The following is a 10,579-nucleotide window of genomic DNA, read 5'->3' on the forward strand; positions in this document are numbered from 1 at the left end:
CATTTGTTCTTTTAAAATGTTACATTATCATACTGTATTCCGGTAGACCAATGATGTGCCAGCCTGGATGTGAGTTCAAATTGGCTGTACACCTTTTAATCAAGCCCAGATGCCCAATCCAGATCCATCGAAACACAAACTTTAGGGGAGGGGAGGGTACATCCTAGGCATAGATATTAAAAGTAATCTGTTTGTTAAGTTTGATATGCATTTCTTCTTTTTGAAATTATTTTTATTTATTTATTTGACAGAGAGCGAGAACACAAGCAGGGAGAGGGAGAAGCAGACTCCCTGATGAGTAGAGATAGGAAAGGAGCCCTCTCCTGGCCAGGACCCCTCCCCGTTTCCATGTCTAGTTTCTCTCCAAGGAGGTGGGTTGGGAGGGGTAATGGGAAGAGGGTTTAGTGTGAGTGGGTCCCCAGAGGCAGAGTGTGCTGGCATGGGGGCGGGGGTCCTATGGTTTCACATGTACTTACAAGACTGGTCTCCAAGGGAACAGAAATGAAAAACAATGCAACACTTCATGAATTTGCCTACCATCCTTGCACAGGGGCCGTGCTGACCTCTGTATTGTTCCAGTGTACTGTATCTGCTGCTGAAGGAGCTTGTGTTGAGAACTTTGCAGATCTACTCTCTTAACAACTTCCAAGTGTGAGCTACAGTGTTAGCTATAGTCACCACGCTGTACATCGCATCATCAGGACTTAGTGATTTTATAACTGGAAATTTGTATCTTTGGCTCCCCTTAGCTATTTTGCCCAGACTCCTGCCCCTGCCTTTGGCAGTTGCCAACATGTTCTCTATCTATGAGTTTATTGTGGTTCTGGTTGTCATTTTTGATGCTGCATATATATAAGATCATAAGGCATTTAGCTTTCTCTGTCTGATGTAGCATGATGCCATCAAGGTCCATCCATGTTGTCCCAATGGCAAGATTTCCTACTTTTTTATGCCTGACTAATATTCCATGGTGTGTGTGTGTGTGTGCGCGCATGTGCATGCATTTGCCTGTAATCAGATTTTCCTTATCCATTCTTTCATTGATGATGGCCGGTTAGGGTGTTTCTGTGTCTGTAAACAGTATTGCACTGAATATCAGGTACAGATATCTTTTCAAATTAGTGTTTGTGTTTCTTCAGATAAATGTCCAGAAGCAGAATCACTGAATCCTACAGTAGTTTCTGATAGAAAACCAATGTGAGAAGAAATCACCTCTCTATGGGCCAGGATTCTTTCTTCTCTTTAGTCTTTTGTATGAATAAATATTTATTGAATGAATGGACAGATGAATTATTTGTTTGTCTTTAAAATTTTTTTTAAACATTTTATTTATTTATTTGAAAGAGAGAGAGATACAGAGAATGAGCAGGGAGGGGGAGAAGGCAGAAGGAGAGGGAGAAGCAGACTCCCCACTGAGCAGGGAGCGCAATGTGGGGCCCAATCCCAAGACCCTGAGATCATGATCGGAGCTGAAGGCAGATGCTTAACTGACTGAGTCACCCAGTCACCCCTATTTGTTTCTTTTTCATGACAGATTTAATGCTTGAATGGCAGGACCTTGTTTTTCTACCAGAGGTCTTATAGAAGGCTTGGAAAATGACAGGTAGTCAACACATTATTATTTCCTGTGTCTGTACCCTTTCTGAAGGCTTTGAAGGTGGAAACAAACCCGAATTGTAATCCTACTGCTGCCATTTTGTAGCGCTGTAACTCTAGCACGTTACAAGAGCATTTGCTCTGTTCACCTTACCCATGGTTTTTGATATTTCTTGCCAGCCCTCAGTGGACTCTGCACCACGTGGTATACTGCACCCCTCAGACATGGCGCCAGACAAGGCAGACAATTTCCTCTTTCCTTAGAGCATCCATTCCAGTAGGATAGATGGACAAAAGAAAACAAGTAGAAAGACCAATGAAACAAAAATTTGAATAAATGTGGTAAAGGCAACAAAACAAGAGGCCGAGAAATGTATCATACACAAGGGTGATGAAGGAACCAATCTTATATGGAAAGATATTTAGGTCGATCATCAGAAGATGAAATGGTTCTTGTGAAGGTGAAGATGTGGTAACGAGCATATTGGGTAGAGACAATGAGGTGTGTATTGGCTCCCAACACAGGAAAATGCTCACTGTGTTGAAAACCAGAGAGAAGACCAATGGTACTGAAACTTAGTGAGTAGGGAGGATTTAAGGCTAGGTTGGGTTGGTGTTAATGGTAGGGAAATAGGAATGCCTAAAAGTTATTTTGATGTAGTTCTCCTCCTCTGTGAGAAGCAGTGTGCACATTATTATTTTAAGCTGGGGTAATGTCTGATAATCTATAAGCAGTACCAAGGAAAGCTGGTTTGAAGCTGGTTTGAAGACTGATGTAGCCTACAGAAGGCCACTACCTCTCAGCAGACTGCAATCTATTTCTGGCCTCTCGTGGCCTCGGGCCATCTCTGACATGGAAATTTGAGATCATTTTGTATGTGAGGAGGGCAGGATAAATCAACATGTCTGGGTTTCCAGGGGATCCTATCTAGTTTATCAATGTCAAGAAGTGTCCTAAGAGGCTTGTGACCTTTTTATGCAATATCACTCCACCTACAAGAAATGTCTGTCACGAAGTGTCTTGGAAACCAATGAAAGTAGCAATTCTTTTGAGGCCTGGGGTCCCAAGAAGGGCTGTGGGAAGGAGAGAGTTAGAAGAAAAGCCACGACTTCCTCCCCACTAACTCACTTAACCTGTTTGATCCTCAGTCCCCATATTTCTTTTTTTTTTTAAGATTTTATTTATTTATTTGACAGAGATTACAAGTAGGCAGAGAGGCAGGCAGAGAGAGAGAGAGAGAGAGGAGGAAGCAGTCTCCCTGCTGAGCAGAGAGCCCAATGCAGGGCTCAATCCCAGGACCCTGGGATCATGACCTGAGCCAAAGGCAGAGGCTTTAACCCACTGAGCCACCCAGGTGCCCAAGTCCCCGTATTTCTAAGACATGGAGACTTCTAGCAACTCTATCAAATAACTAGTGTGTGCATAAAATGAGATAATGCATGTATAGGCATTCCTAGTGTCTGTCACCAGGTTAGCTATTCTTCTTAGATGACTAGGATTGAATGTAAAGAGGATGAAGACACTTGGCAAAATCATCATGCGTGTGATACTCTGTGAAGGCAGTCTGCATGGCTTCTCATCCCTGCCAACTGGTAGGAGCCACACATGCTGGCCACAAATTCCAAGAGCGATGCTACATTTGCAAAATGGACTTAATTGAAAAGTAAGTGAGTACAATTCACTGTTCCCAGTCCATGGTGGGTTTTTATCTGGAAAAACAGGATGAAGGAGGAAGACAAGCTTTCCTTTACTTTTCTTTTTCTGCCCACCCGAAGCCCTGACAGTCAACCTGTGTCTCATACGTTTGGCCCCAGAGACAGGGTGAAATCGGTCACTGGTAGTGATGTCTTATCTGTAAGTGCAAGCAACCAAAGAAGATTCGAGAGGTGCAATGGAAGAAGCAAATAACAGAGGTTAAAGCATTTACAAAAACTCATGCTGCATTTGGCAGAAAATATGAGCTAGGCTCTGTTTGTGCATGAGTGGTGTGCGGGTATGGGAGAGGTATACGTGTGGTGTTTGTGGGGCCTGGGGTGCATGTCAGATGGTGTGTATGGTATGTGTGTCAAGAAATGAGAGGACACACTGAGGATCTCAAGCATTTCCTTTTCTTCAAATTCAGGAGCCTGTTGCTCCGTTGCCTTCCAAACCAGATTGTGGTGGGCAGTGGTATGTTCTTGAATCGGCCTCTTTGTTGCGTGACATATATTCCTTTCGCCAGGGATAAGTCATTTTTGTCAAACTATAAATTGGGTCATTCATTAGTATGGAAATAAGGTTTTTGGGGACCAAGAACAGCTCATGTATAAATACTCTTTCACTTCAGCTCTGAACAAAGAAAGGATTGTGGCTCGAATGCAGTCCGAGTAACTGCTTGCGTATGCCAAAATGGTTGATGGTCTATCCGCACCAGACCCTGCTGCTAGTGCCCGTTGAGTTGAAGAGAAGGACATTCCCAGCTGGTACTGATAGAGGCACGGAATGAACATACGTGCGGTCTGCGTGCATGGTTGGCAACAGCGCTAACTTCTTCCCCTCGTGTGCTTGGGCCTTCCTCGTCTGTACGTGAAGCAGGAACACGTGTTGGCAGGGCCAAGTGCCCCGGAATTGAAGCTGGGTCAAACTGACTCTGGACCCTGGACTGACATATAGAGAACTGTACCTATAACTCTTGATTTTGTTTGTATTTGGTAAACCTTTTCCTTGAAAGAACATTTAGGTTGCCTGGAGTTCTTTCAAATGGAAACTGATGTACACTAATTTAGATCGACCACTGTCCAGCCCAGTTTATCTTCTATTGTGACTGAGAGTTGTAAACATAAGGCTTGCCCATATGACTAAGGGACTGTTCTTTCTGTTGGACTAAGAAAATATTCTTTCTGTTGATGAAAGTAAGCCACGTCCCCGGCCCGTCCATGTCATCACCTGGTCAAGCAACTCTTCTTAGATTTGCTGCTCAAACAGAAGAAAATGTAATTATCCTTCCTTTCAGCTAAAAGTGACTTGGTGCCTTGTGTCAATTAAGTAAGCATTTGGCACCATGAATAAGGCATTTCTCAAGCATATGCAGACATTGGTGGCTGGCAGTTTTGTGGTTTGCAACGATCTGAGGGGTATTCCATGAAAATACCATCCAAAATATGTTTCTTCTTTTTTTCTTGGTGTTCTGCTTAAATATGTAATTACCAATGCACACTTAACATATGATGGCAGCACACCACGTTAACATGTTCAGTCTTGGTTCAGTGACTTCAGGAAATTAATCACCTGTAGAAAGAGCGAAGATCTCAAATACGGTTTCCGTGATGGTGCAAGCTTCTCATTAATCTCTACAAGGATTTAGTAAAATGGATAGAAAAGCAAAGATATTCGGTCATATTTCATACAGATTTTTACTAATAAGATAGGCTTACTTTCTTAGGCACCACGGAGGAAACATCAAATGGGAAAAGTCCAGGTCTTATAAAAAAGAGGAAAGAAAGGAGATAATCTGAGAGTATCAAGCTCATCAGCGATACCTGTTTCAAGTGCTATAGTTAGCATGGTAAAGGGGTGTGTGTGTGTGTGTGTGTGTGTAGTCTAGAACCTCCATCAGTTCCTAAATTGAAACTCTTTCCCATTAAGAGCTGTCTGTCTGCTTGGAAGTAGGCAGGGCTGGCCAGTGCTCTTCCCTAATATCTGTGAGTGAGAGAACAGGTCGGCCTGCCCATGTGCAGTATATAGGGGAGGATTTTTTTTTTTTTTAAATAGGGGAGGATTTTGAGTGTTTTCTGAATTCTCTGTCCCCGGTGTTGCAGATAGTTTTGGCCCCAGCATGTCTGTTCTGGATCAGAGCCACATTATCCAAAGCCAATATTTTGAGGAGATTCAGCCACCTGTGTTGTTGACTAAATCTTGTCTCCCCAGGTTAGTGTGGTTGGTCCCTGAGGAGGCATGCACTTGAACTGAGTCATCTTACTATTTCCTTGGGGTGGAGGTAATGTTGGAGAGCTAGCCCTCCTAGACACAAGGCACTAAGGGGCAGTCACAGGTGAGTGAGGAGGACAGGAGCTGAGAGGGCTAACTGGGACACCGGCCCCACACCCAGAGTGGCCCCAGGCATCTGGATAATTAGAAAATAGAGCGGGTCAGTGAAGCTCCTATTATATATTTTCACTCCTAGAAGGAACATAGCAGAATAGAGACAGATACAGTTTTATATTCTAGCCTCAGCATTTTCTCACTTATATGACCTTAAGCAAGTCATTTTTCTCTGAGCTTCAGTTTTCTCTTATGCAAAATCAAGGTAATTTGTAATTACCATGGAATTCTCATAGAATTTAAGGTTGTAAGAATTAGAAAGTTTACATATGTTTGTGGGGCTTTTTTGAATTATTCAATAAATGGTAATTATGTTAGCATTGGCTCTTCTACCTGGGGCTGGCTTTAAGTTCATTGTATATGGAAGTGACTTCTTCTGGGAGCAGAAGGAATTATTGACTTATTGTTCCATACTACTTTATTATTCTTACAAGATTTATATCTTGCTATCCTTCTAGTTTATGGCGCTACTTTCAAAGCCTTCCCTGCTGTCTTTATTCATGCCTCAACTTATGCCATGTGAATCCTACCACTTACTTATGTTTTTGACCTTATAATTTTTGTTAACTCATAGGATTCTTCTTTTCATCTGTTGGCGGAAACACTTACTCTTCAAAGCCCTTTATTTCTATTTGCTGGAAAATTATTACATAAATATGTGGTATCTGGGGTGCCTGGGTGGCTCAGTGGGTTAAGCCGCTGCCTTCGGCTCAGGTCATGATCTCAGGGTCCTGGGATCGAGTCCCGCATCGGGCTCTCTGCTCTGCCGGGAGCCTGCTTCCTCCTCTCCCTCTCTCTGCCTGCCTCTCTGTCTGCTTGTGATCTCTGTCTGTCAAATAAATAAATAAAATCATTAAAAAAAATATATGTGGTATCTGTTACATTAATGGTGCAATGTAGAGTCGTACAGTGCACAACGTCCACAACTGTACACGGCAGTCCACTATTTCAACAGTATTCATCCCTACTTCATTTCACTACCTTAGAATCAGTACTCCACCTCCAACACATTACACTCCAGTATCTTACTCAGAGAATGCAACCTCCTATTTTTATCTTTCTTTTTATCAGTCTCAGTACAACTGCGCATACCCATGATACTTTGGTGTTCCTCCTCCTCTCCTCACGTCTTGTATTAATATTCTAGTAACTGAGTTCTGTGTCCTGGGTCTCACAAGGCTGAAATGAGGTGTTGGTTGGGAGAAGGCCTTCTCTGGGTATTCTGGGCAAGAATCTATATTCTCATTCATTTCAGGTTGTTGCTTGAATTCTCTTCCTTGCACCTGTCAGACTAAGGTCTCATTTCCTTGTCTGCTGCCAGCCAGGGACTGTCCTCACTTCTATAGCCTTCCTCCACTCCTCAGCTTGTGACCTTCATCTTCAAAATCAGTCACAACCCCCCCCACCCCCGCCATGATCCAGTCTCTCTGAGCTTCCTTTCTGGCATCAGGTTGACCAAAATCTGTATTTAAAGGGCATGTGTGATGAGATTATTCACATCCACGTAACTCCCTTTGATCAAGTGAGGTCATGGGACTAGCAGGCAACCTTGGGAGTACCACCAGGGTTTGAAGCTCATGGGTCCAAAATCTGGCCTGTGACATCTCTAATCCCTCCTATTACGTAACTGAATTTCACAACGGGCCCTAACCCCATCATTTCTCACTTCTACAAGCATTATGACATCATTATTTATTTTCTCGCCCCATTTTCTTCTATGGACCCATCCTGGTTACTTAACCATGGGTCACTACAACAACCTTGGTCATTCTTACCTCTGGGTTGCTAAGGGAAGTGGGAGAGCTTGGTAATATTACAGTTAAGGTTTTTCAGTTGTGTGACTTTCTTCCTGGAATATTTTAGGAGCACCCTCCAGCCCCTTTCTCTCATTGCTGCTCGAGGGATTTTTTTTTGGGGGGGGATATGGAATATGGAATATGGAATATGGTCATATTGGAATATGACCATAGCGTGATTCTGATCCGGTCGGGCTGTATTGAAAATTATGTAATGGTTTCCCATTGTTTTCAGGACCAAGTTTCAGCTGCTTAATCTGGCATCAAAAGACCTTCTTGAGGTGACCTCTAGGGTTACCCCTCACAACCCTCACACAGGAAACTCACCTCAAACTCTATGAAACGAGTAATTGTATAGTTCCTCACTCATGCCATAGTTTCACATGCTTCTCTGTCTTATGCATGGCTTGTTCATTTATCAGACAGAGCCCACCTATGATTTTTCTTATCTGGTGCTAGTCCTTCAAGGCATAGTTCAAATAACTCCTTTTCCTTTTCTTCTTTCTTTCTTTCTTTTTTTTTTAAATGAAAAATAGTCCTTTTTATTTATTTTTTTAAAATACATATATAATACATTTTTATCCCCAGGGGTACAGGTCTGTGAATCACCAGGTTTACACATGTCACAGCACTCACCATAGCACATACCCTCCCCAATGTCCCCACCCCCCTTCTCCAACCCCCCTCCCCCCAGCAACCTTCAGTTTGTTTAAGAGTTTGTTAAGAGTCACTTATGGTTTGTCTCCCTCCCAATCCCATCTTGTTTGATTTATTCTTCTCTTACCCCCTTAACCCCCCACGTTGGGTATCATGCTTCGTGAAATAAGTCAAGCGGATAAAGACAACTATCATATGATCTCTCTTCTTTCTTTTTTTAAAAAAGATTTTTATTTATTTGAGAAAGAGGGCATGAAAGGGGACTGGGCAGAGGAAGAGGGAGAAGCAGACTTCCCACTGAGCAGGAAGCCTGATACGGGACTGGATCCCAGGGCCCTGAGATCATGATCTGAGACCAAGGTAGCTGCCTAACTGGCTGAGCCACCCAGCTTCCCCATTCAAATATCTCCTTATGATGACTTGTCTGTACTCTCTAATTTTTGGCCTTCGGCAAGATTATTCTTCCTTCCACTGAAAACTCCTTCATTAAATCACTTTGGTTTTAGGACTCTGAGTGCTCTCAGGAAGGGGCCTCAGACTTCTCCAGCTTGCTTCACTTTCTCCTCACTCACACAAGGAGGATAGCACATAAAGCCACTTTCAGTGTGTATTTGAATAATTGGATTTATTCTTTAAAAAAAAAGATTTCTTATTTATTTATTTGAAAGACAGAGATCACAAGTAGGCAGAGAGTCAGGCAGAGAGAGGGGGGGAAGTAGGTTCCCTATTGAGCAGAGAGCCCGATGTGGGGCTTGATCCCAAGACGCTGAGATCATGACCTGAGCCAAAGGCAGAGGCTCAACCCTCTGAACCACCCAGGCGTCCCGGATTTATTCTTTTTTTAAGAGATTTTTTTTTTTAGTTGATTCATTTGAGATAGAGAAATACAGATAGAGAGAGAGCATGAATAGGGGGACAGGCAGAGGAAGAGGGAGAAGAAGACTCCCCACCTAGCCGGGAGCCCAATGTGGGCCTTGATGCCAGGGTCCAAAGATCTTGACCTGAGCTGAAAGCCGTTGGCCAACCATCTGAGTTACCCAGGCACCCCTGAATAATTAGACTTATTCTAAATGAGAAGATATAGTCAAAATTTGGGGAGACTATTACAGTTGATCCTTGCATAACATAAGTGTTATGGGTATCAATTCCACACATGGTGGAAAATTCAAATATAACTTTTGGCTCCCCAAAAACTTAACTACTAATAGTCTACTGTTGCCTGGAGGCCTTACCTATAACATAAATGATCATAACAGGTTTTGTGTGTTACATGTGTTTTACACCCTGTTCCTACAATAAAGGGAAGAAAAGAATCTGATTTTGAAATAACAAGGAAAACTCATTTACTGCTGTAGTATATTTATTTAAAAAATCCACATAGAAATGGACCCATAAAGTTCAGTCCCACATTCAAGGGTGAGCTGAACCTCAGCTAAACTCCAGTTTCAGAACCTACTTCGTTTCAAGATCTCATTCTAATTAAGAACTAATGCAATTGTGAATTTTTGCCCTATGGAGTTCAAGATTTTTCTCCATGATTGTATTCAACCTCTTTTCTCTTCCTAGAGTGAATTGTGTGTTTGTACGAGATGGAAACAGAGGGAAAGAGCCTGCTTATACTTCCTTGGTCTTTAGTCCTAGTTGAAACTTTTAACTAGGTAATCACCTGTCATCCGGTGATTCTAGTTGTACTGAGGACAGAGATGGAATGCCTTCTGTGGGAAGAGTCCACACAACCCTGTTTTTGATTCTCTTTGGCTTTTTTGCTTATGCTATTCCCACCTTCTAATAGATTCATTTCTCTAATTAGGGTTTTCCAATTTTCTTTAGCATTCCATGATTATATGTTTTTTCCCCATATGTAAAAAATGAATGTATAAAGTAGTTGAGGTTGAATCATTTCTGTTCACTCTAGGCATAACAATAAATCCTTGCCTTGAAGGGTAGTTTCTAATATTAATATAAACCATGGAGCAAACTGAACTGAAAACTTTATATGGGAAGTCCCAGGAAATTTTACCACCATCAAATCAGTATATTAACTGTGGTTATTGGGATCCTATACTTTTCTTAATGTACTTTGATTAAAAAGTGTCCTATGGGGCGCCTGGGTGGCTCAGTGGGTTAAAGCCTCTGCCTTCGGCTCAGGTCATGATTTCAGGGTCCTGGGATCGAGCCCCACATCTGGGCTCTCTGCTCAGTGGGGAACCTACTTCCTCCTCTCTCACTGCCTGCCTCTCTGCCTACTTGTGATCTCTCTCTGTCAAATAAATAAATAAAATCTTTAAAAAAAAGTGTCTTAGCCCCCAATCTAAGACCTTTAACTTGTTTATTTCTCTTATACCAAATGCTTCTGTATTCTGAATACGGCCCTCTATTTAACAGGCATATAGATCTGACTTGAGTCATAGTCTAAAGCTAAAAAGACATTTAAGCAGCCTCTGCTTGT

General features: G+C 42.4%; 1 pseudogene; it reads right to left on the minus strand.

Annotated features, from left to right (window-relative positions):
• Positions 1-505: 505 nt before the first annotated feature.
• Positions 506-604, minus strand: LOC122897832 (annotated as a pseudogene).
• Positions 605-10,579: the final 9,975 nt, after the last annotated feature.

This window comes from Neovison vison, chromosome X, assembly GCF_020171115.1.
Source record: "Neovison vison isolate M4711 chromosome X, ASM_NN_V1, whole genome shotgun sequence".
Classification (NCBI taxonomy): Eukaryota; Metazoa; Chordata; class Mammalia; order Carnivora; family Mustelidae; genus Neogale; species Neogale vison.